The sequence below is a fragment of the Cavia porcellus genome, unplaced genomic scaffold (assembly GCF_034190915.1).
Source record: "Cavia porcellus strain 051 isolate PalLab524CR breed Dunkin Hartley unplaced genomic scaffold, mCavPor4.1 scaffold_9, whole genome shotgun sequence".
NCBI classification, from domain to species: domain Eukaryota; kingdom Metazoa; phylum Chordata; class Mammalia; order Rodentia; family Caviidae; genus Cavia; species Cavia porcellus.
The window spans coordinates 64,190,928-64,215,777 of NW_026947492.1; the positions used below are offsets into that span (position 1 = coordinate 64,190,928).

At 34.5% G+C, this 24,850-nt stretch overlaps 2 pseudogenes; one reads left to right on the forward strand and one right to left on the reverse strand.

Moving 5' to 3' along the window:
- The first annotated feature begins 8,188 nt into the window (after positions 1–8,188).
- LOC101788837 (olfactory receptor 51F2-like) lies at positions 8,189–9,138 on the forward strand (annotated as a pseudogene).
- A 14,182-nt stretch (positions 9,139–23,320) lies between these two features.
- On the reverse strand, positions 23,321–24,261 carry LOC100724257 (olfactory receptor 51F2-like; annotated as a pseudogene).
- Between the last annotated feature and the right edge of the window lie 589 nt (positions 24,262–24,850).

Genomic DNA, 24,850 nt, shown 5'->3' on the forward strand with positions numbered 1-24,850 from the left:
AGTCCTGGTACTTTTCTCTCTCTAGAATGTCCTTCAGTATTCTCTGTAGAGTTAGATTGGTGGTTGTGAATTCCCCCAGTTCCTCTTTGTCTTGGAAGCATCTTGTTTCTCCATTAATTTCTAGAGACAGTTTTTCAGAGTACACCAATCTGGGTTGGAGGTTATTTTCTTTCACGGCTTAGAATACTTTGCTCCAAGCTCTTCTTGATTTGATGGTCTGGGTTGAGAAGTCTGCCATGATTTTGATGTGTTTTCCTTTATAGGTAACTAGGGGTAATTGTTTATAGGTAATTAGTGTTCCTTTTCTCTGATTACTTTTAATATTCTGTTCTTATATATTGAATTTCTGGGATCTTGAATATTATATGCTTGGGTGTAGCTCTGTTTTGGTTGTAGGTGGCTGAAGTTCTGTATGCCTTATATATCTGAATATCATTTCCTTTTCCTATGTTTGAGAAGTTTTCCTTAATTATTTCTGTGAATAGCCTTTGTAGTTCCTTTGTTTGTACCCCTGCTTCTTCATTCACATTCTTTATTCTTAAGATATAGATCCTCTTGTTATCTTCTAGCCTTTGTATTGTTATTTCCTGTTTCCTTGTTATATTTAAGACATTTTTCCTTTCATGATCCCACACTGCAAACCTGTCTTCCTTGTTTGCATACTCTCTCCTAGTTTCTTTAAAGCAGTTTTTGCCAGCTTTCAATGGAGTTTTTAATTTCCTAATAATCTCATTGAATCTGCTTCATGTATTCTCTGTTTTCTCTATATTCTTCATCAAATGTTTCTCTCCTTTTTTGTGCTCCTCTATGTTTCCATCTGTGACTTTTTGAGAGGTGCATAGCATTTCTTTTATTAATCTACTTATACCTTGCTTTACTTGGTTAAATATTTCATTTTTTAAACTCATCTATGAGGTCCCAAAGATATCTCTTTATGTCCACTAATGCTGTGCCTGATATTGCATGTTTGCTGTCCTCAATCTCTTTTGTATTTACCTCTCCTGGATCAATGTTCTCAGGGTTGGGGGCTGGGAATTTTCCTTGTTACTTCTTCTTATATTTTTTTCTTTCTTCCATACAGGTGTATAGAGGAGGTCCCAGTCCCTTTCCTTGTCGGTCACAGTTATTAGCATGCTGGCTAGGTGATCCTGCCCAGTCCAGTGTGTTATTGAAGTGCAAACAGGAGTGGTGTATGATTGCTCCTCCCCTCTGGGTCAGTCAGACTGCTGAGCCCTTCACTGTGTTAGTGTGTGCCATGCATAGAGAATTAGTTTGGGACAACTTACTGGATCTCAGTCAGTGGCATGACCCAAGCTAAGCATACCCCACCAATCTCATCTGGAAAGTGACCAACTGACCGAAATCACTGCTGTTTATTGTTTTTTTTCCAGTCCTGCCTGATTCCAAAATGTTGTCCCATTGGTGCCCCTTTCCAATGGAAGGGTTTTATTCCAGCACTCACCACAGGTTGATGCAGGTTCCTTGCTGACTCCTTGGGCTCACTGACCTCAGACTCCAGTGAGACTGCGATTCCAGTGAGTTGAAGCAGTGGGAATTTTGGCACTGGACAGCCCAGAATCTTAGTTACCTCAATAGTAGCCCTGGGACTGCCTGTTTGACTGGTTCTTTTTGCTTTAGTTTCTTCCTGGGTTAAGAGGATCCATCTCCTTCTGTCCAGGACTCCCCATGCTGTGTTATTTAGGCATCTGAGTTGTCTGTCTCAGGGAGCCTCTGTATTCTGCTCTTGTATATCTGCCATCTTTACCAGAAGTTCTTAACAGTTTTTGGAGGTTTCAGTCCATACTCAGTTGCCTCCACGGCAGGGTGGCATGGCTGGGCTGCAGTTTTTGGTGGCTGCAAACATCAAGGAGGAAACAGCCAAAAGAGTGAGCTATGAATCTCAAAGATCTTTGGTGGCCCAGCCCAATAGTCTTGCTGGTTGTATCCCACAAGGCATTTCTCTTGGGTGGCTCTTCCTGATAGTAGCAATTTTTCTTTGCAGACATATTGAGCTCTACAGGGTCTCCACTATACCTTTGGCTTTTTTTCCTCCACTTCATGTGTTTACCTCTCAGAGACATGACACCTGGCCTCTAAGGCTGTCCTTTAAAATCTAGATAGAAACTTGCACAACACAGCATGAGGTGGACAGTACCAAAGTCTATCACCTCTCTTAGAAGCATCTAGGTCCCCTTGAATCATGGCAACAGTAGTCTCAGAGTCTGAATGGCTTGGCGAAGTGAATGAATCTAGCATACCAGTTCACTTGAAGGCTCTTATAGTGCAGGTTCCCCTGTCAAATGGAAGATTTATACTTTTACACCTTTGAAGCTGCAATGAGTGGTATCTTCCTGATTAGTGAGATACCCTCAAGTCATTTCTCTTTTTATTCTAGTTCAAGGTATTTGGTTTGTTTTTAGGGGCACTGATAATATCTTAGGCAACCATGCCTCTTTTGGCCCAAATTTAACATGTGGTTCTTTTGGCAAAAATTAGCTTTTAAAAATCTTTTTTGTTTGCTTTATGCCCCTAATTCTCACTATACATCTGGCTAAAAGCAACATGAAATCACCTCCACTAGTTTTATACATCCATAGCTCTAAATACAGCTTTCTTTAAGTTCTCAGAAGATGGCAAAAATGTACATAAATTCTTTTCCAGAAGGTAACACTCAGGATCTCATTCTCACCTGACACTTCATAAGCATGGGTGTATGTACTTCTGTCAGCACTTTGGTCTACTAAACTCTGATCAAAATCATCTTTCAACCTCAAGCTTACAACATTTTAGAGACTTTTCACTCAGCATCTCCAACTGTTTCCAAACTTTTCCTTCAAGCTAGTTCCAAAAGTGTCAAAATCACATAGAATATATAGTTACAGTACTTTCCAATACCAGATTTTTATACCGGTCAGTTTTCCCATTGTTGGATCAAAATCCATGATGCCCATACTTGAAGAGAGAATCTCACAATTTCAGATGTATCTGTCCTTGTTCCACTTGTTCCAAGGCAGAGGCATCATGGCAAAAGATGTGATGGAGCAAATCTGCTCACTTCATGATCTTAAGAAAGCAAAGCATAAGGGAACAGGACCAGAAAGAGATGTATTCTTAAAAGGTACACTGTAAGCGACTCACTTCTACTACTGTGTCCCAATCCTAAAATTACATTCAACTGAGAAATTCAACAAAATGAATCAACTCACTGATTAATATAGAATACCCATAATCCAATTATCTTTCCAAGAGTCTCTTAAAGCTGCCTAGGTCAGCCAGGCATAGTGGTGCATGTCTGTAACCCTAGGAGGGGATTATAGGTCAGGGGAGAGAACCTGGCCTCGCAAGGTGGAGATCCTTGCTTGGAAATCAGCGCCATGTATGGACCACTGCCAGAGTGGGGACAGCCACACCCATGCCTCTCTCCATGAGTCAGCACCATTTGTGAACTGTGGAGGGAGAGAATTAGGACTCACAAGGAGGTGATCCCCACCTGGAAACCATATCATTTTCATTGTTTTCTTGGGTTGGGTTTTATTCTCTTTTGTTTTGTTTATGTTAAATCTGATGGCCTCAGTAGCTGTTTAGAAGATAACAAGACATATTATGTTAACCATTTTGGATTTACTATTAGCTTATTTTGAAGTCCTTTATTGCATTCACTGTTTCATTTTTATTGTTTCTATTCTATTCTGTTGTGTTTGATTTTTACTATATCCAAAGGTATCTGCAGCTATTTGAAGACAACAAAAGGCATTATGATAACCATTGCTGATTTTGTAAGGTTTTGAAGTCCTATATCACACTAGTTTATTTTAATTTATTTTATTTTCCTTGTTTTTTTCCTCTTTAAAATAAAAAAATCCATTCCCATGTTCAACTTGTCACCAATGCACATATTTTGGAAGCATGCACCTCCCTTTGTGCATACTCTCATTGCCAATCCTTCCTGTATTGAATTTCATCCCAGATTTCAAAAGAAGACGTGGAAGGGCAGGTATTGTGTCTCTGAGAGGTAGTAGCACCTGAAGCAAGTAGAATTGTGCTCATTCTCCCTGTGGTGGATCTCCTAGCATATAGTTAAAGACAAAGCAAATTCACAAGGCTGTGCTTTAAGTATTTCTTTTAAAGCTATTTATACATGTTTTAGAATCTCAGGGTACCTTTGTTTTTAAGGAAGTATTCCCCAACCATGTTTGATTATTGGTTAGTGTGAATTACCATGGCACTTTGCTGTTAATAATACTAGTAACTTGCAGGTTATACAGTTTAACTTACATCTTCTTTGAGGACAGAAACTTCATCTTGTGTATATCTGCCTTAATTATGAATACTGTACCTACTGCAGTATAGGATCAAGTCAGTCTGTAGATAGTGACAAATGAAGCCCTACTTCATGGTCCTGATTATCTCTCCCCCTATAGAACACGCAAATGTCTCATATAATATAGATCGGTGGAAGTGTATGTTTCAGCAATTCTTATTTTTTCTTGGTTATGATTATTATTATTCATGATTGCAGAGTATAAATAATCAAGCACAATAAGAAGAAACTAACAAATAGTACTTTATTCTTTTATATTAGTGTATGTTTATAATGTATAATAGTTACATTCTTTTAGAGAATTTTTATATGCATAATTTAAAAATAATTGTGTTTCCTTTATTCCCCTTCTTTCCTTGCTTTCTCCTTTTCTTGATCCCTTTTCCTTTCTCCAAAAATTCTTCATAGAACTCTTGAGGTCATTTTGGTAAATACATTCTTATTTTCATTTTATAAGACATACTGATTTACCTTCTAAATATTTATCTGATGGGAAAAAGTTAACCCAATTTGATCAGTGTGTATTGTATACATATCTAACATAACACATTTTACTATAGTATATACAGTTGTTTTATACAAATAAAAATTCAAAAAAGCTTAAGGATGTGGAAATACTAATTATCCTTATTTGATCATTAAACATTGCATATATGACCTGACCAATCACACTGTATCCCATAAAGATGTACAACTAAAATAACAAATCATGAAAAATAATTGTATCTGTTGTATCTGAGGTTAATATCTGTTTCTTCACTGAGTTGTGGGCCTTGGAGGGAAGGGACTCTTTTCTGTACTCTGTATTATAAATGAAAAATCTGGAGTGTGTTAAACATTGAATTTATCTAATGAAAAAATAAATAAAGATTTCTTTGGTTGAGGGAGGAACAGAAGTGGAATTTCTAGATCCAATTAAATAATATTGTACATAAGCTGGGTATGGCAGTACTATTTGGATGAGGGATCAACTCATGGAAATTGAGTTGTTTCCATTTGTGGATTGTTACAAATATATTTTTAATGAAATTTCATCAGGAAATAGAGGAAAGTGATAATGGTAGTCTCTTCATGGAAACTCTAACTGTAGATGTAATAAAGCAGAGGGGAAGGAAACTGAAGGAGAATGAGCCCTTGTGAAGCTTTATACTCTGGGGGCCAGAGAATCTCCGCTAGGAGTTTTCTAATTAAAAAATTTCAGGCAACCTGAGAAATGGCTCCTAATATATGTTACCTCTTTGTGAGCAGAATATGTTCTTTGTTCCCCAGGTTCCTTCCTGGAGAAAAGGTAGGGAAAAACATATTTCTAAAAATTGTAAGTAGAATACTGAATTCAGGGGAACATAAGGTTTTATGCACACTCTTTAGGAGTAAAGAATATTTTATAAACTACAACAACTTTCATGGCTCCCTAAGGAAAACAGTGGAAAGCTCATTTTAAAATTCTGAATTTTGGGGGCATTTGATTCTAGCCAGAGGCGTATAGTTGTATTACTGCTTAGAATATGCCCATATAATGTAGAGTTTTCCAATTGGCTGTATCATATTTTAAAACTGTCACAGTCTGTGTCTATTCCTAACACCCAGCCACTGCTGCTATCACCTTCATCTGCATTTTCCACTGTCTAGTGCTTCCCAGGTTCTAATGTCCTACCATCATATTAGATTGTTCACAAATGTTACCTCATTGAAATTTTGCAAATTAGTATCATTGCTGAGCAACCATCAGAAGCGGATTCTGATGTAAACGGCTCATTTGGAGAACCCTGCCCGGGTGTTGGACTAGACAACACTGGAGCTTTGTTTTGCCTGGCTGCATAACCTATAGCTGACTCTGTAATTAAAAAGAGTTAATTTAAGCTGAAAATAAAACCTTCAGCTTGCGCTTATAGTGGCAATGGCATATTATCTCTTTTAAGAATTACACATACAAAATAAAATCCTTAATCTGAACACAGAATTTTAATAAAGAAATAGGTCTTGTTTCAAACTCCTAAGTTTTTAGTTATTTTTAATGCAGTCACATGTGACTAATATCACAGACTATGTTTGATTCACAAAGTGGAAGCCATATTTCCACTAACTGCATGAACCATTGAAGAGGCCAATGTGAATAGGCCACTCACATGATGGCCTTTGGGGAAGAAAAGATTTATTTAATAGGGATGCAGAGTTGAGAAACAGGTTGCTGTTTCTAAGAGCTATATTTTGATTTAGAAAGAAACCATGTTTATATTGATTGTGGCAATGGTATAAATTCTGCACCCTTTTGATTTTGTTAGGAAAATTCCATATTTGATGCCTGTTACCATTTAGTCACACCTTTTACTACATCAAGTTTAACATTTTAATGGCTTTCTGTACTGTATATGAAACTTCATTGCCTCTAGATATGCCCATGTATTCTTTCATAATTATTTTTATTATCAGACTCTGCAGAAATATTTTTTTCTTAGAGAAGCCTTTTGACACCTTTTCCCACAACTTTCTGCTTTTTTTTTTTTTCTTCATTTTTATCGGTACCAGGGATTGAACTCACGACTGCCTGCTTGCAAGGCAGGCGCTTATGCCGCTGAGCTAAATTCCCAGCCCAACAACTTTCTAATATGTATGACCTCAGCTATTTAAACACTGTGCAATTTCTTTTATATTGTGTTGCATTGCATTTAGTCATATACGTGTTTTCTGAAATATCCCATCTTTTTCTCTGGCTTATACCAAGAGGAGGTACAATATCTCATTTGAGATGGCATGCACTTAGTATTCTTTGATGTTAAACTAAAGTAAAATCCAGAATTGACTGAGAAGTTAGGTAGTAAGGCTCCCTGGAAACAAATGACACTTTCTCTTTGAGTCATAAAAGATGAAAACTGAATGATAAAACTGTAACTATGGAGAAAGCAGGGGCAAAATAGAAATATTAAACAGTGGGCATCACCTAGTAATACTTTGAAAATATTTCATGTCTTTCTCTTTAGTATCAGACAGAAAGACAAATAGGGAAGTGAGAACAGGTAGAAACACGTGCAGAAAAAGGAAGGATAAGAAACACGTAACAATTTTTAACTTCTGATTTTCTTTTAAAGTAACAGTAGCTATTATTTATGAGCCTTTAAAATTGTAAGGTTTTCAAATCTGTTAATTATAGATATCATAGTTAGCACTGCATATCACTGTAGATATAGCATTGTTACTTTGAAGATAAGGAAATTAGTCTCATAGAATTTAATAATTTATAATATGGTAATCACACTAGTAAATGCCAGATTACTGGACTCCATTCAGTACGGTTGTAAAAAATTGACCAAAATTGAAAGATAAAAAAACATGACACAAAAGTATTCATATCATACATACAGATCCTCTATATTGAAATAATTCTATTAGTATTTTTCTTAGTTGATCCTACTTCCAATATTCTATGAAAAGTTCAAGTTTGGATATGGAAAACCAATAAAATTATAGCATCTACTGTTTACTGCTCATTTAAAATTTCTAAAAAATCAGTTTTGCATATTTGAAGCAATATTTACTAACATATTACCACCCCGAATTCAAGAATGACTGTGATAATATTTACCCTCATTACTAATCAGACATGCTCACATAAATAAAATGAAATGCTTGCATTGTTTACTGCTATATAAATTCTGTATACTCATATAATTGTCCAAATCTTTGTTTTCTTCTTCTTTATTTGAGGTGTATTTTTAAATCAGTTTTAATTATCTGTTTATAAAATACAGACATAAGAATTGAGAAGTATTTACATAGTGAAATAATTAACTTCACTTTGAATGATTAATAAACAAATGTATTTTATTTTTGCAGGAAATTCAGCTTGAGATTTTGCAGTCTGAGATCAACATGGAAACTTTCCCGAACATCGGTCCTCTCCCATCATCTTCCTGCTAACTGGCGTTCCTGGGCTGGAAGCCTTCCACACCTGGATCTCCATCCCTTTCTGCGTCCTCTATGCAACCGCCCTGTCAGGGAACAGCCTGATTCTCTTCGTCATTATCACTCAGCCCAGCCTCCACGAACCCATGTATTATTTCCTCTCCATGCTGTCCACCACTGACCTCGGGCTGTCCATATCCACACTGGTCACCATGTTGGGGATATTCTGGGTCAATGCCAGGGAGATCAGCTTCAATGCCTGCTTGTCACAGATGTTCTTTATTCAACTTTTCACTGTCATGGAATCCTCCGTGCTGTTGGCTATGGCCTTTGATCGTTTTGTGGCCATTTCTAATCCCCGTAGGTATTCTTCTGTCTTAACTGATGTTAAAATAGCACTGATCGGAATAGCAGTCATCAGTAGGGGGACATTGGTACAGATTCCTTTGGCGGTGCTTCTTAAAAGACTGTCCTTCTGCCGCAGCCGCGTGCTGCACCACTCTTACTGCTTCCATCCTGACGTGATGAAGCTCTCTTGCACAGACACCAGGATCAACAGTGCAGCTGGGCTGGCTGTTCTCATCACCACTGCTGGGGTGGACTCAGTGTGTATCGTCCTTTCATATGTTTTGATCATTGGGACTGTCCTCAGCATTGCCTCCCCAGAGGAGAGGAGAAAAGCTTTCAGCACGTGTATCTCCCATATTGGGGCTGTGGCTGTGTTCTACATTCCACTGGTCAGCCTGTCCTTTGTTCACAGATTTGGGAGACAAGCCCCACCTTATGTACATACTCTGATTGCCAATGCCTACCTTCTGATCCCTCCTGTAATGAACCCCATCATCTACAGTGTGAAGACCAAGCAGATACGCAAGGCTGTGCTGAAAGTTCTCCATTCCAGAATGACAAAGATCTAGAGCTTGCTTTCTGCTTTCTCCCGTGTCTGTCTTTGTGAGGATGAGGGTCATGCCATTCGGAGAGCTTAAAATGTGCAGAGTGATGCTTATTTTGAAATATTTGAAAAAATAACTGCCATTTTAAATAAGGACGCTATGAATTAAAAGAGACTGATGTGTACGGGTGACTATTATTTCCTAAAACAGTCACAAGAGCGTAAGAGTATTTGTTTCTTTACAATGAAAGATTTTCAGTGATTTAAATAATAAATGACCCATTGTAGTTTTCAAGTGTGGAATTGCCTTGAATATTTTTAATGTAAACATCATAAATGTCTTACTAGTGATTTATATTTATATTTCTTCTATACTGAGAGAATTAGAATCATTTCTGTTGATAATAGGAAAGAAAATGTATACTAAAATTTCACATTACTGAAACTTATGATGTAAATCCACTACAGACAACAAGCATTGCTCATGTTACTTAATTGTTCAAAGTGGTTGTAATTTCCCTCTTTATCTCTGGCCTTCCTGTTCCCCTCATTTAACAGCTAGGGTCATCATGAATCAATAAATTATTTTGTTATCAGTAATTTACCCTTTATTTGGTAGAATACTGGTCCTTTCTCTTGTCTCTCTCTGGAAAGATTTTTAGTGTAAGCCTCTTTAAAAAACCGTGCTCTTCTATCAAACTTCAGTCTATAGTATCTGCTGCAATATTAAATTCATGATTATAAATTAATAAATTTGTTTACAGTTTTAGGAAATATCTTCTCCAAATATGTTAATCTTTTGGAAAACTCAAAATTAGCAGAAGATAACTATGGAAATGCTTTTATCTGCATATATTTTCAGTGCTCTATTTGGAAGTTTTCTTCAGTGAAATTTGTAATAGATGTGACAGTCATGCTTTATATGAAAATTACAGCAGTTATAAGCACAGAATATTTAATACAAAGTATTGGTTCAATAGACATTGGAGAACACAAAAGGCAGGAGGGAATCAGAAACAAAACTGAAAAATTTCTTTCAGAGAATTATATACAAAATTATACAGTAGAGTATGAGCTGGTAAGGGCCATTTTCTGTATGAATGAATCCAATAGCTTAGACTTTTTGAATTATTATATCACAATGTTAGAGTTGGATTTTTTTCTTCTCTAGAGTGGCTGAGGCATGTAAAATACTGATTCAGAATTCCATTGTATATTGTCAGTTTATGTAGATGGTAGATGTGTGATGTAAATGCAAGTATGCAATTTACAAAATGATGAAGAAGCAATTATAGTCAAAGATAACAAACTCAAGTGAAATTTGTGATTCTGTCATTTTACCTACCCATCTTCACAGAGTAATCTTATTGTCCTCTTGAAGTTACAGATATCCTTTCATACACCCTTGTTCAGTGCTCACTTAGGATCTTAAGCAAGAGGCAAGGGGTCTTTTTGTGAGAACTGCAGTCTGTGATTCCTTAGACTCATTTTCTAAGAAGTGATTTTTTTCTAAAGGAAGAGTATTTTGATTACAGAGGTTATAGGCACTGTACACTTTGATAGAGGTTGAATGAGTTTTTAAAACAATATTTAATTTTTATTTTATTTTTATTAGTATATGTTTGCCGTACATAATTACTATATTCCTCATAGGGAATTGGGAGATGTACACGACACATCTTAATCCTTTTTTCATTACTTCTCCTTTTTTTCCCTCCCTGCTCCTTCCATCTCTTCGTCCCATCCCCTTTTGGACAAGTTCTATCTCACATTTTCCTATTATGTGTCTTTTATTTTGCTCTCTAATTTGTTTAATTTTGTGTTTCTCAAATAAGAGAATCATTATGATATTTAAATTTACATGTCTGATTTATTTCACTAGGCATAATGGTCTTGAAGTGAATGCATTATTACAAATGATTCACATTTATTTTTCTTTATGGAAAAGTAGTACTCCATTGTGTATAATATCACATTTTTATTTTAATGAGACTAAAACAAAGCAAAGCAAAACAAAACAATACAAAGAAAAGCAGAATAAAACAATGTAAATAACACAGGATTTCAGAACAAGACAACAGGAAATCAACAGTGGCTTCCATAATGTCTCTTGTTTTCTTTGAAATAGTAGTCCATACCTTCATACACAATAAGTTAATAAAAATCAAAATAGTATAAAAGCAATCAAAACAAAAGAAGAGAGCCTTAAGGGCTTTCCAGACCAGACACTAAGAAATCAATAATGGCTACCATGATGTCTCTTATTTTCTTCAAAATAGCTGTCCATACCTTCATACATATTGAAATCAAATAATTGTAAACAGACTAAAACCAATCAAAAACAAGACTAAAAATCCCCTTCAAAATCCATTATTGGATTTTGAAACAAAATGATAGGAAATCATCAGTGGTTACCATGATGTCTCATTTTCTTCAGTGTAGTTGTTCACACTATCATACATGATAAAATCAAATCTTGTAAACCTCTTAGGCGTGGTTCTAGGCATATATAACCCTATACATGTACATCTATCCTTTCTGTATTAGAGAGAAAAACAAAACAACAAATAAATAACTATAACTAAGAGCCCAAAACAATAACAATGTAAGCTTTCAAAACAAGGTGATAGGAACATAGCAAATTTTGTTGTTTTACATATTATCTTCAAAATTCTTACTCGAATTACCAGATATAGTCATGCAAAATTGATCTAATCAATTTTGATCTAATGTTAACTGTTTTTTCAAGAACTAATAGAATTCGTAGTAAATCATCTTAGAAATCTTAAGTGTGTATACACAAATTTATATTGTTTCTTTTTTCTTCCTTCTTTTCTCCTTTTCCCTGAGTTATTTTTTCCTCTTTGACAAATTTCTTACCCTTTCACAATATTAATTGAAGATTTTGTATCTTATTTACTCTTTCAGTTTCTTATATTAGGGACACAATATGGCATTTACACATATGAATTTGATTTCTTTCACTTATGAGAGTGGTCTCAAGTGGCTTCAATTTACCTATAAAAGCTTCAATGTGGTCTTTCTTTATAGCTGAATAGTATTCCATTATATAGAAATGCCACATCTTTTTTTTTTATCCATTCCTCAGTTGATGGACTTTTGGGTTGTTTCCATGATTTAGCTATTACAAATTGTGCTGCTATAAAAGTGGATGCACATATATCACTGTGGTATGATGTTTTTTAGTTCTACTGGGAATATACCCAGAAGTGCAGCAGCTGGATAAAATGGGATGTCGAATTCTAGATTTTCGATAAATCTTTACACTTATTTTCACAGTGGTTGCACCATTCAACACGTCCACCAAGAGTGCAGAAATATTCATTTTTCCCAGCAGCCTCTCCAGCATTTGTTATTAGTGGTTTTCTTGATTCCAGCTATTCTTTCTGAAGTGAGATGGAATTTCAGTATTATTTTAATTTGCATTTCTCTAATGACCAATGATATTGAACATTTTTTCATGAATTTATTTGCCATTTTTATTTCTTCACCTGAGAAGTGTGTATTCATCTCACATGTCCATTTTTGGAGTGGGTCTTTGAATTTTGGGGGCCTGATTGTTTTTTAATTTTTATATGTTCTAGATAGAAGTCCTTTATCTGAGAAACAGTTGGCTAAGATTGTTTTCCCAATTTGTGAGTTTTCTTTTCATTGGAGATTTCTTTTGACATGCAAGAACTTTTAATAAAATGAGATCCCAGTTGTTAATTCTGGGAAATATTTCCCACTCAGTTTGATTTTTGTTCATGAATTCTCTGTCTACTCTTATGTTTTCAAGATTCCTCCCTACTTTGTCTTCCAGTAGGTTTAATGTTTCTGTTTTAATTTTTAGATTTTTGATCTATTTTGACTTTAGTTTAGTGCACGGTGATAGGCATGCGTTTAGTTTTAGTTTTTGGCATATGGAAAGCCCGTTTTTCCACCACGCTTATTAAAGAGGCTATCTTTCTTCCAGTGTACATGTTTGGCCACCTTGTCAAAGATAAGGTGGTTGAGTGTGTTTGTAGTTGTGGTTGTATATTCTAATCTATTCCATTGATCTTCAGATCTGTTTTTATTCCAGTGCCATGCTGACTTTTATCACAAGAGCTTTGTAGTATAATTTCAAATCAGGGATTATGATGCCTCTTGCCTTACCTTTGTTGCCCAGAATTGCCTTTGATGTTCTAGATCCCTTCTGGTTCCAGACAAATTTTAGGAATGATTTCTCTAGATTTGTGAGATAGTGGTATTTGGATTGGAATTGTATTAAATCTGCACAAAAATTTTGGAAGAATGGCCATTTTCAAAACATTTGTTCTTCCCATTCATGAAGAAGGAAAGTCTTTCCATTTTCTGATATCCTTTTTGATTTATTTTTTCAGAGTACTGTAATTTTCATGAATAGATATTTTACTTCCTTTGTTAGGTTGATTCTTTTTGACTGCTATTGTAAAGGGTGTGGTTTTCTTATTTCTGTGTCAGTGGGTTTGTTGTTTGCGTACAGGAATGCTATTAATTTTTTAGTGCTGACTTTGTACCCAGCTACAGTACTGAATTTGGTTATTACATGTAGAAGTCTTTCAATGGAGTTTTGGGGTTCTATGTAGAGTATCATGTCTTCTGCAAATAAAGATATTTTAATCTCTTCCTTTTCTATCTTTATTTGTTTTATTTCTCTCTCTTGTCTAATTGCTCTGCCTAATATTTTCAGAACTATATTGAAGAGGAGTGTTGATAGTGGACAACCTTGTCTTATTCCTGATTTTAGAGCGAAAGCTTTCAGTTTTCGACCTAAATCATAAATATATGATGCTGGCTGTTGGTTTGTCATAGATGGTTTTTATCAGATTGAGGTAGATACCACCTGTTCCAATTTTCTGTAGAGTTCTTATCATGAATGAGTGTTGGACTTTATCAAAAGCTTTTCCTGCATTTATTGAGATGATCATAATACTCTTATCTTTGGCTCTATTGATATGATATATTATGCTTATTGATTTGCATATGTTCAAACCATTCCTGAATTTCTGGGATGAAGACCACTTGGTTGTGTTGTATAATCTTCTTGATGATTTGCTGCATTCTGTTTGCCAGTATTTTATTGAGAATTTTTGCATCTATATTCATTAGGGAGATTGGCCTGTAATTCTCTTTTTTGGTTGGGTCTTTCTCTGTTTTTGGTATTAGTGCCATACTTGCTTCCAGGAATGAGTTAGGGAAATTGTTTCCCTTACAATTTAGTTGAAGAGTTTGAGGAGTGTCAGCATTAAGTCTTAGAATTTCTTATAGAATCCCACAGTGAATCTGTCTGGACCTGGGCTTTACTTTGTTGGTAAGGTTCTAATTGCATTTTCAATTTCATTAACTAAAATTGGTTATTCAGCAGTTTTACAACTTCTTGATTCAGCTTTGGTAATTCACATGTTTCTAGTAATCTGTGCATATATTCTGTGGTATCAAACCTATGAGATTAAAGATTTTCAAAGTAGGTATTGATGATCTTCTGTATTTCCACAGGGTCTGTAGTGATTTCATCCTTTTCATTCCTTATTGCTTGAATTTGAGGGCTTTTTTCCTTTTTAAAAATAAGGTTAGCTAGGGGCTTATCAATTTTATTTATTCTTTTAAATAACCAATTATTTGATTCACTAATTGTTTGTACTGTTTTCTTAGTTTCTATTGCATTGATTTCCACTCTGATCTTTATAATTTCCTCCTTTGAGTTTGGGCTTGACTTGTTCTTCTTTTTCTAGATTTTTGAGATGTAGCATCAGGTTGTTTATTTGCATTTGACCTGTTTTCCTGATGTGGGAGTCCATCACAATAAATTTCCTTTTAAGGACTGCTTTCATTGCATCCCACAGGTTCTAGTAAATTGCATTTGTAATTTTGTTTACTTGTAGATATTGTTCAATTTCTTCTTTAAATTCCTCTGTGACCCATTGATTGTTCAGGAGTGTATTATTTAATTTCCATGTGTTTATGGAGATTTTGCAGTTTTTTTTGTTATTAATTTCCAGTTTTATAGCACTATGATCAGATAACATGCATGGGATAATTTCAGTTCTTTTGAATTTACTTAAGAATGTTCTATGGGCTAATATATGGTCTATTTCAGAGAATGTCCCATGTGCAGTTGAGAAAAATGTATATTCTGATGTTGTTGGGTACAACACTCTGTACATGTCTACTAAGTCCATTTTTTCACAAGTTTGATTGAATTCTGTTATTTCTTTGCTGACTTCCTATGCTACTGATCTGTCTCTTTGTTTCAAAGTGTTAACTTCTTCCATTATAATTGTGCTATTGTTTATTTGATTTTTCATTTCTATTAATATTTGTTTTACATACCTAGTTGCTCCCATATTTGGTACATATGGATTTAAGGTTGTTATCTGTTACTCTTGAAGTTTTTCCCTGACTAGTATGTAGTTATCTTCTTTATCTCTTTGGATCATTTTTGGTTTGAAGTTCACATTGTCTGCAAACAGTGCAGCTACCTCTGCTGTTTTTGGGTTCCAATTGCATGAAGTATTGTTTTCCATCCTTATACTTTCAGTCTATGAATTTTCTTTTGGGTTAGATTTGTTTCTTGTATATAGAATATGGTTGGATGTTGTTTCTTGATCCATTCTTCCAGCCTATTTCTTTTAATTGGTGAATTGAGGCCATTTATATTAATGGTTATAACTGATATATATATATATATATATATATATATATATATGCTTATTATTGTCACATGATATTTCTGCTGTTGGTTGTTGGTTCTTTACCTTTCCCTCTCTCTACTTGTCTGCCCTGCTTATTGGCTTTTTTCTGTTGGTACTGTTGGAGTCATACTTGTTTTTATGTCTAAAATATCTTTCAATATTCTTTGCAGGGTTGGTTTTGTGGTCATGAAGTTCCTTAGATGTTATTTGTCATGGAAGTGTGTTATTTCTCCATCACTTTTGAAGGACAGTTTTGCAGGTACATCAATCTGGGTTGGAAGTTATTTTCCTTTAGGATCTGAAATAATTCATTCCATGATTTTCTTGACTTCATTGTTTGTGTTGAGAAGTCTGCTGTGATTCTGATAGGCTTTCCTTTATAGATAATTTGTCTCTTTTCTTTAATTGCTTTTAATATTCTGTTCTTATGTTGAATTTCTTGAATGTTAATTATTATATGCCTGGATGTACATTTTTTGCTTATGGCTTATTTGGAGTACTGTTTCCTTTCTTGTTCACTAGCTGCAATCTCATCTTCTAGGTCTGAAAGTCTACCTTCACATTCATTCAGGTGGTTTTGCCAGCTTTTGATGGAAATTTTGATTTCTTGGATATCTTCTTGAGCTTGTTTCATACATTCTATTGTTTTCTTATATTGTTCATGCAAGGTTTCCATCTTTTTGCAATGCTACTTGATTTATTTTGGGTATGTCTTCTTTAGATGTGTTCAGCATTTCTTTTATTATGTCTATCATTTCTTCTTTTACCTGGTAAATCATTTCAGATATGAGTACCTTTAAAGCTTCATGGAATTCATTTTTTACTTCAGTTACTATCATTTCAAAAGTTTCAGGTCTATGGCTTACACTTTCTTCTATGTCCATGTCTCCTAGGCTTGTTTGGGATGGGCTGTGAGTTTGAGATTGCATTTTTCTCTCCTAAATTTTATATGTGCAAAATGCCATGTGTGTGTGTTCAGTGGCTCCGTGTGAATATAAGAGAACCAGAAAGAGTATTCTTCTAGATTATGTTCAGAGGTACAGTAGAACCTAAACAGAAGAGAATGGGAGGTAAACTTTACTCAGTACAGTGTCAGGAAATAAAGAACATTCATGAGATTGAAAGATCTCTGTGGGAAACCAACACTAATTATTGGGAGGTTTTTGATGAACTCAAAAACAGAGAATGAGGGGAGAAGAGAGGATAGGAGAATAGAATAGAATAGAATAGAATAGAATAGAATGGAATGGAATGGAATGGAATGGAATGGAATGGAATGGAATAGAATAGAACAGAACAGAACAGAACAGAACAGAACAGAACAGAATAGAATAGAATAGAATAGAATAGAATAGAGAAGAAGAGTGGAGCCCTTTAACAGTAAATATGAGACTATCTTATACCAATACTATATAAGTAAAAATGTTGGCTATTGGTCACTTGATATTATTTTTTCCCTCTACCTTTTAACTTTAATACTAGCTTTGTTTAAAATAATAGCTACTAAGATGTGGATGAAAAGATAGAATAAACCAAATGCAGCACTTTTTAGATTTCCCGAAGCCTAGCTGCAGCAAGCTGTAACTCAGGGAACAGTACAATCTTTACATGAAGAGACAAGTGTTGGTTAACTTTCTGAATTGCACTCAGTTAGTTTCTAAATGAAGGAGAATGCCATATCTGTTAAAGTCTATTTTCTAGTATAAACAGTACATTTATGTTGTTTGTCAGCATTTTCATCCAGGAAAAGAAAAGGATGTCTTCTGCTGAGAAGCTATAAAGTGACTGAGGGAGAAAAAGACAGCTGCACTTTTAAAAGACAACAGTCCATGAACACTCTATGCCCATCAGCACCAACTATATATAAAAAACTACATGCATTACCTCTTACTTTCAAGCAGATCATTTAGACTGAGATATTGCTCACTTGGTCTGTTTAATAGGGTTGCTAAAATGTTTGCTTATAGCCATTAAACTTTTATAAGTAGCACGTATACACATTTTATTACTTAAAAGTTTTTATGTGCACAATTGACCTATTTTCTTAACTGTCTGGCACAGAACCAGGTACCTGATAACATTTATAAAAAAATACCCAATCTTCTTCAGTGTTAGTCAGGATTCACAGGATAAAACAATAAATTATCATTGCAGACTTGTTAGGTTAGTGAATATTTGAGTAATACGTCTTAATACTTCATAGGTGAAAAAAATATATTCATCTTCATAGTGAGTATAAATTGTATGGCTCTCCTGAATCGTAAAATGGGAAATGGAGTATAAGTTGTTATATTATTTAATCTATCAATTCTAATTAGGGTGGTACAAATGAAGAATAAAATATGAAAAATAATTATTAATAAATATGCTATTCATATATTCACATGGCATGAAAAATTGGAAAAAGTATAAGTCAATAACAATTTTAGGGAAATGGATCAATATGTTATGGAATAATCTCTTGTAACCCAGCAAGAAATTAATATGAGCAGTTATTAATTTTTTCATCAGGAAATCCTTCTTGTCCTAGGTTTTCAGAGTGTTGTCTGCTCACAGCTCATAGCTATGCCTCTCACTGGGACTTGGCCTAATCTTTATATAGTTACTGCATAGCAGTTCTACCTCTTTTCTAGGGACGTTAAGCCACTGACTGGTCAATTCCAGAGTGTGGGACCTGTCCTCCTTTACTTGGCAACTTTGAAAGGCCATCCCAGCTCTAGAGCTCTGGTGGGACTTGCTGAGGCCTACAAGTGTGATGTAGTGCAACACCCCTGTGGGCACAGTGAGACCCTCCTCTCATAGCAAAGTACACTGCAGTGTTTCTCACACATGAATATCTATTCAGAATATGTTATTTTTTGGCACTGAGGATTGAACCCAGGACCTTTGCCATCATCTATATTTCCCAATCTTCTTCTTCTCTTCCTTCTTCTCCTTCTCCTCCTCCTCTTCTTCCTCCTCCTTTTTCTTCTCCCTCCTCCTTGTCCTCCTCCTCTTTCTTCTCCTTTTCCTCCTCCTTCCTTCTCACTCTCCTTCTTTCTCCTTGTCCTTCTTCATATTTTTCTTCATTTTTAGACAATTTCTCATTAAATATCTAAGTTGCCCAGGTTTGTCTTGAACTTCAACTCTTCTATCCTCAGGCCCCCAGAGTCCTGCGATCATAGCTTTTTATTTATTCCTGACTAATCTGCTGAAAGACATATTATCCTTTTGTTTCCCACCAGTCTCGTCTTTTTTTTAGGACGTGATTGTTAGATGTCAACACTATTTTAATGTCATGAGAATCACTCCTCAAAGACTTTAAAATGTGTACGGAATGTGTACACATGCACACATATAAAAAGGCACACAGAACACACAGGATTTTCTAAACTTATTTAAGTCAGGTAAGCACTTTTTATGTTATGTATTAACATTCAGTTTATACATTGACTAAAATTATTTTGTGATCACATATGTTGATATACATGATATCTACAACATTTTATATGGCTTTAAAAGTTTATGTTTGACATTTTTATAGTATTAACATATATTTTTGATAATCTTCCTATATAGAGATTTTTGAAGTGTTTTAATTTTCTGTAACCAATTACATATTGTTAACTTTTCAAAAAATTTTATTTGAAGAGAAAAAAAGCAAAACAGATAAAAGGGTAGAAATAATACAGAATTTCAAGAAGAATAAACAGTAAGAAATCACAAGTTGATAAATTACATAGTGTCCTCTTAGAAATAGTTGTTTGTGTTACAAACTTAAAGCATATAAAGAGGAAATTCAAACAGTGAGACTGAAAACAGTTCTGTTTAACAATCCAACAAAAACTTAGTAATGTAGTAATATTACACATTTAAACATACATGCAGTTATATCATTTAGAGCATTTTCTTTTCCACTGTTTTTTACAATAGCAATTACACATTTTGGGTTTTATTACTCCTATAGTTATTACTACTTTTTACACTAAAGACACAATGTGATATTTATAAATATGATTCTTATATATTTCACTTATGAGCATAGTCTCAAGTTGTCTCCATTTACCTATGAAGGCCTCAAGATCATCCTTTTTGTAACTGAGTAAAATATTACTCAGTATAAAAATATCACTGTATAAAATCACTGTATAAAAATATCACATCTTTTCATCCATTCTGCAGTTGGTGGGCATTTTGGTTGTTTCCAAGATTTAGCTATTACAAATTGTGCTGCTGTGAACATGGGTGCACATATATCACTGTGATATGACCTTTTCAGTTTTTCTGGAAAAATATCCAGGAGGGGACAAGCTGAATTGAATGGAACTTCCAATCCTAGTTTTCTGAGAATTCTCCATACTGATTTCCACAGTGGTTGCATTAGTCTACACTCCCACCACTGGAGCAGTGTACCTTTTTCCCACAGCCACGCCAACATTTTTATCAGTTGATTTCTTGATGGCAGCGATTCTTTCAAGAAGCTCTTGTATCTTTATAATGGCTCCAGAGTTTTACCCTTTAAAAAATGGTATATAGTTCAAATTTAGCCTCTTTATATTTTTTTTCCAACTCACTAAAAAGCTTTAGATTTCTATATATTTTCATGACTTGATAACTCATTTTAGTGCAGAACAATATTTCTATGCCAGCAACCAGTATTTTTAGTAAGTTCATCAATTACTGTGTTTGATCTTGAATTGCAGTTCTCATGTATTAAATCTTTGGAAAATACTTCACCCAGAAAAGGCATCATCATCAAAATTTGAATATCAGTTAAATTTTTATATAGTAAATATTATATGCCATTGACTTTCATTATTATTTCTCATATTACTCACGTTTTAAATCGATTTATTTAGTTTTGGTTCTTTCTATCTGCTTCTGTGTTGAACAGTTTATATTTCTGTACTGTGGTTGTAGGCAGGTAGAAGAATGATTATTTTAAATTCTTTGTAATTGGACTTGTCCATCACTTGTACCCTTTATTAAGTCTTCTGGAAAGAATTTATATTTATAATAAACATTTTAATGAAATAACAACTTTACAGTGCATACTTCTTACTAGGCAGCGTAAATTCATGCTATAAGCTCAATTCCTATTATCATTACTTTTATTCGTAAGGCCCTAAAAGCTTTCAATTTGAATATTGCTTGGTAAAATGTATTATTGCTATATTATGCTTGGTAAAATGTATTATTGTTATATTATCTTACATAAAGATATGGATATGTAAAGTTGATGCAGACTGCCAAACTGCAGGGCATTGATTTGGACAGTGAGATAGAGTAGTTACAATAAGTAAATGGTTTAATCACTATAGTTGATGTCAATATTGCCTGTGGAAATCACTCTTAAATGTATATTTTCACATATTTTCTATATCTATTGAAGCTGCAGAGTATAACTGGTTTAAAAAGTGGATATTTTAAATGTATAGGGAACCAGCCAATGGGATTTGGAACCTGAGTGTGATATACCAAGGAGGATGGTGAACAAAGAATAGGAGAGAACAGGAAGAGCCATTGAGAATTCTGTGTAATGAGCAAGTTTCTCTAATTGGTTTATGTAGTTCTCAAAATATCAGAAACATTGTCCCTAGAAAATGCCACTCTCTGAAATACAAATCATAAAAATTTAATTTTATTTTCCCCACATCCATATTCAAATGCATAAAAAAGGAGGAAAAATCAAACTTGTCAAAAGGATACTTGTGAAGACTGTAAGAAAATACCGGGCTTGAGGTAATACAGCAAGAAGTGCTTTGATCTTTCTTTTTTTACAATATCATTTATTAATGAGAATATTTTCATTATCTCTTTTTTTTTAAATTTTAAGGAGAAAAAGAAAAAAAAAACCAGAAAAAATGTACAAGTTATACAGAATTTCAGAAAAAAATAAACAGTAGGAAATCACTAGTTGATAGATTACATATTGTTATCTTAGAAATAGTTGTTCAAGTTACAAAATTAAAGCATATAAAGTGGACATTCAAACAGTGAGACTGCAAACAGTTCTGTTCAATGATCCAACAAAACTCAGTAATATGGTTATCTATCTTATACACTTAAATATACATGCAGTTATATCCTTTAGAGCACTCTCTTATACAATTAAATTTTAGGTTAAAAAGGCCTTTAGAAAGATATTTCTACTTTATGGACAATGGAGAGGACAAATGACAAGACTGGAGACTGGAGACGGAAGAGAGAATTGAGTTGGGGGGGGGATGATTTTGGTGCCTCAGACTAAATACATAAGTGGAAATCTGAAATTTCAGTATTAGAATGGATAACAGATCTATGGATTACAGAAAATGGTGAGTGAACAGTCATAGATAGTATAGTATTTTTTTTTTTTGTCTTTTCTCTTTCGCACCTGTGAAATCTTAAAATATTACCTAAACTGCAGCAAGTCTGGAAAACTTCTTCTTGAAAAAATAAACTTAAATTATTCTGAAGTCAAAAAGGGTTATTTTTCAAAGTGGGATAAGTTCCTTTGATCTAGGTTTCAAGATAACCCTTCAGCTTTAGCTACATGTTTTGGAAAATATGAACTGTAATAATTTGTTAGTTAATGTAGGAAGAAAAGTAAGGGCCAGTGGTAAGACAAAAATTATATTATACATGATCAACATTGAATGGATTGAATTAACAGTGAAATTGTTCCAATGAACTATTTTATGGTTACTATGCACAGCACAATTCAACAAATGTCAGTGAGCTTTTTCTGTGTGAAAGGAATTCTGCTAAATTTGCAGAGATTTTAAAGAACACCAAAGGTCTTTTTATTTGTGTAATCTATAGCATTGTGAGAACTTTAATAAATATATATGCACTCATATGAACATGGATCCACTTGCATATAAAGGCAAAACACATAAAGACAAAACACTATGAAAGTTAAGTTATAGATATGTAGTAATCATTGTAATAATTATTAAATATGAAATTTTGTAATGTTTATGAAATAATTATGAAGAAAATATTAAACATATGACTTGAGACATAAGCAGAATTTGAAGAGTGAGCAGTGGATGTCAAGGTTGAAGTGAAATCAACAGTAAAGAAAACAATTAACAGAGTTTCATATCTATGAAGGAATAGTTGGACTAGTTTTCTGGACTGCAAGGGACAGAGAAAGAAAAACATTATGATTTAAGTGAAACTTGAGCCCAAGTTGTGGAAGAGTTACTTCAGTTAGTTGGTTTACTTGAAATATACAAGGAAGAGATGTTTATTTCTGTGTTTAAAATTGTTTAGAGATGAATGTTTGGAACACTAGTTAAAAGTGAATGTTTTCTACAGAAACATCAATGTAATAGTGAGTTTGGTATCCATGAGAACAGGAAAGCTGAAAAGAATTGAAAAGACTGTTTTGGGAAGGATTACATCTTGAGGATGCTTGAATTGGATAATGACTAGTTCTACTCAAATTTAAAACTGAATGGGATAAAACTCCACTTTGTGATTTTTTTCTGACTTTGACATAAATCTTTAAGGGATTAACAATTGTTAAAAATGAGTGCTTTTAGAGCATACAAGTTTAAGCACAGCTTTCTGAATCTGCTTTGTCTTCATACTGTAGATAGTGGGATTCATCACAGGTGGAATGAGCAGGTACATATTTGCAATGAGGGTGGGCACAAAAGGTGGGAAATGTTTTCCAAATCTGTGAACAAAAGACAGGCTGATCAAGGGAATATAGAATGTGGCCACAGCAGTGATGTGAGAAACGCAGGTGCTGAAGGCCTTCCTCCTCTCCCAGGGGAGGCACTATTGAGAACTCAGCGAATGATCAGGACATAGGAAAGCAGGATGAAGAAGGAGTCCACTCCAGCAGTAGAGATAATTGCAGTTAGTCCAAATGCACTGTTGGTCTTTGTGTCTGAACGCGAGAGCTTCCTGACGTCGGGGTGAAAGCAATAGGAATGGTGGAGCACACGGCTACGGCAGAAAGACAGACGCTTAAGAAGCAGAACTAGTGGAGTCAAAATGACAGTTCCCCTGATAATGACAGCCACACCAATCTGTGCAATCTTTGCATGAGTTAGAATGTTATCATATCTCAAGGGGTTAGAAATGGCTACAAAACGATCAAAAGCCATAGCCAAAAGCACTGAGGATTCTACAAAAGTGAAGAGGTGAATGAAGAACATTTGTGATAAACAAGCATTGAAACTGATTTCCCGGGCATTGAGCCAGAATATTCCCAGCACGGTCACCAGTGTAGAGACGCACAAGGCAATAACAGAGGTGGACAACATGGAAAGAAAATAGTACATGGGCTCGTGGAGGGTTGGCTCAGTGAAGACTATGAAGAGGATCAAACTATTTCCATACAGGGCAGTAAAATAGAGGCAGCAGAAGATGGAGATCCAGGCATGGGCCCACCCCAGTCCAGGGACTCCTGTCAGGAGGAAGACCGGGAAGGTGGAGCTATGGAAGACTGGCATTTTGGTCTTCAGGATCAGCACTTTCTTCTAAGATTATGAGTTTCTAAATTTAAAATTTTAAAATTATTTTAGTTGAAATCTAATATACAGTCAGTGAAGTGAAAAAACCTTTAGAGTATGATTTAATGAAATTTGAATCTTTAGGCACCTAGATAACTGCTTTAAGGGTCAACTAACAGAACATTATCATCATCACAGAAGGTTTGCCAGTTTCCCATGTTTATCCTATTCTTCTCCTACATAACTCTTATTCAGATTTTTACTATCATAATAACTTCTCCCTATTTTTAATTTTGATATAAATAGAATTGTGCACTCTATATGGTTCATGCCTTGTTTCTTGAATCCATTTTGTCTATATATTCATCATTAAATTAAGATGGGTCACTATGTTTGATTTAATTTCAATTTATTTAGCTAAATTTAGTTAATGTTTATCACTTAATATAGTACATGCTCATCAAATATTTGATTGATTATTTCATCCTCTGATCAGATTACAGACATTTATTAATGTAATCTTAAAAAAAACATAGGTACTTTTAGCTACAGTTTGCCTAGTATAGTGCTTGTTTGTAGTACATATTCA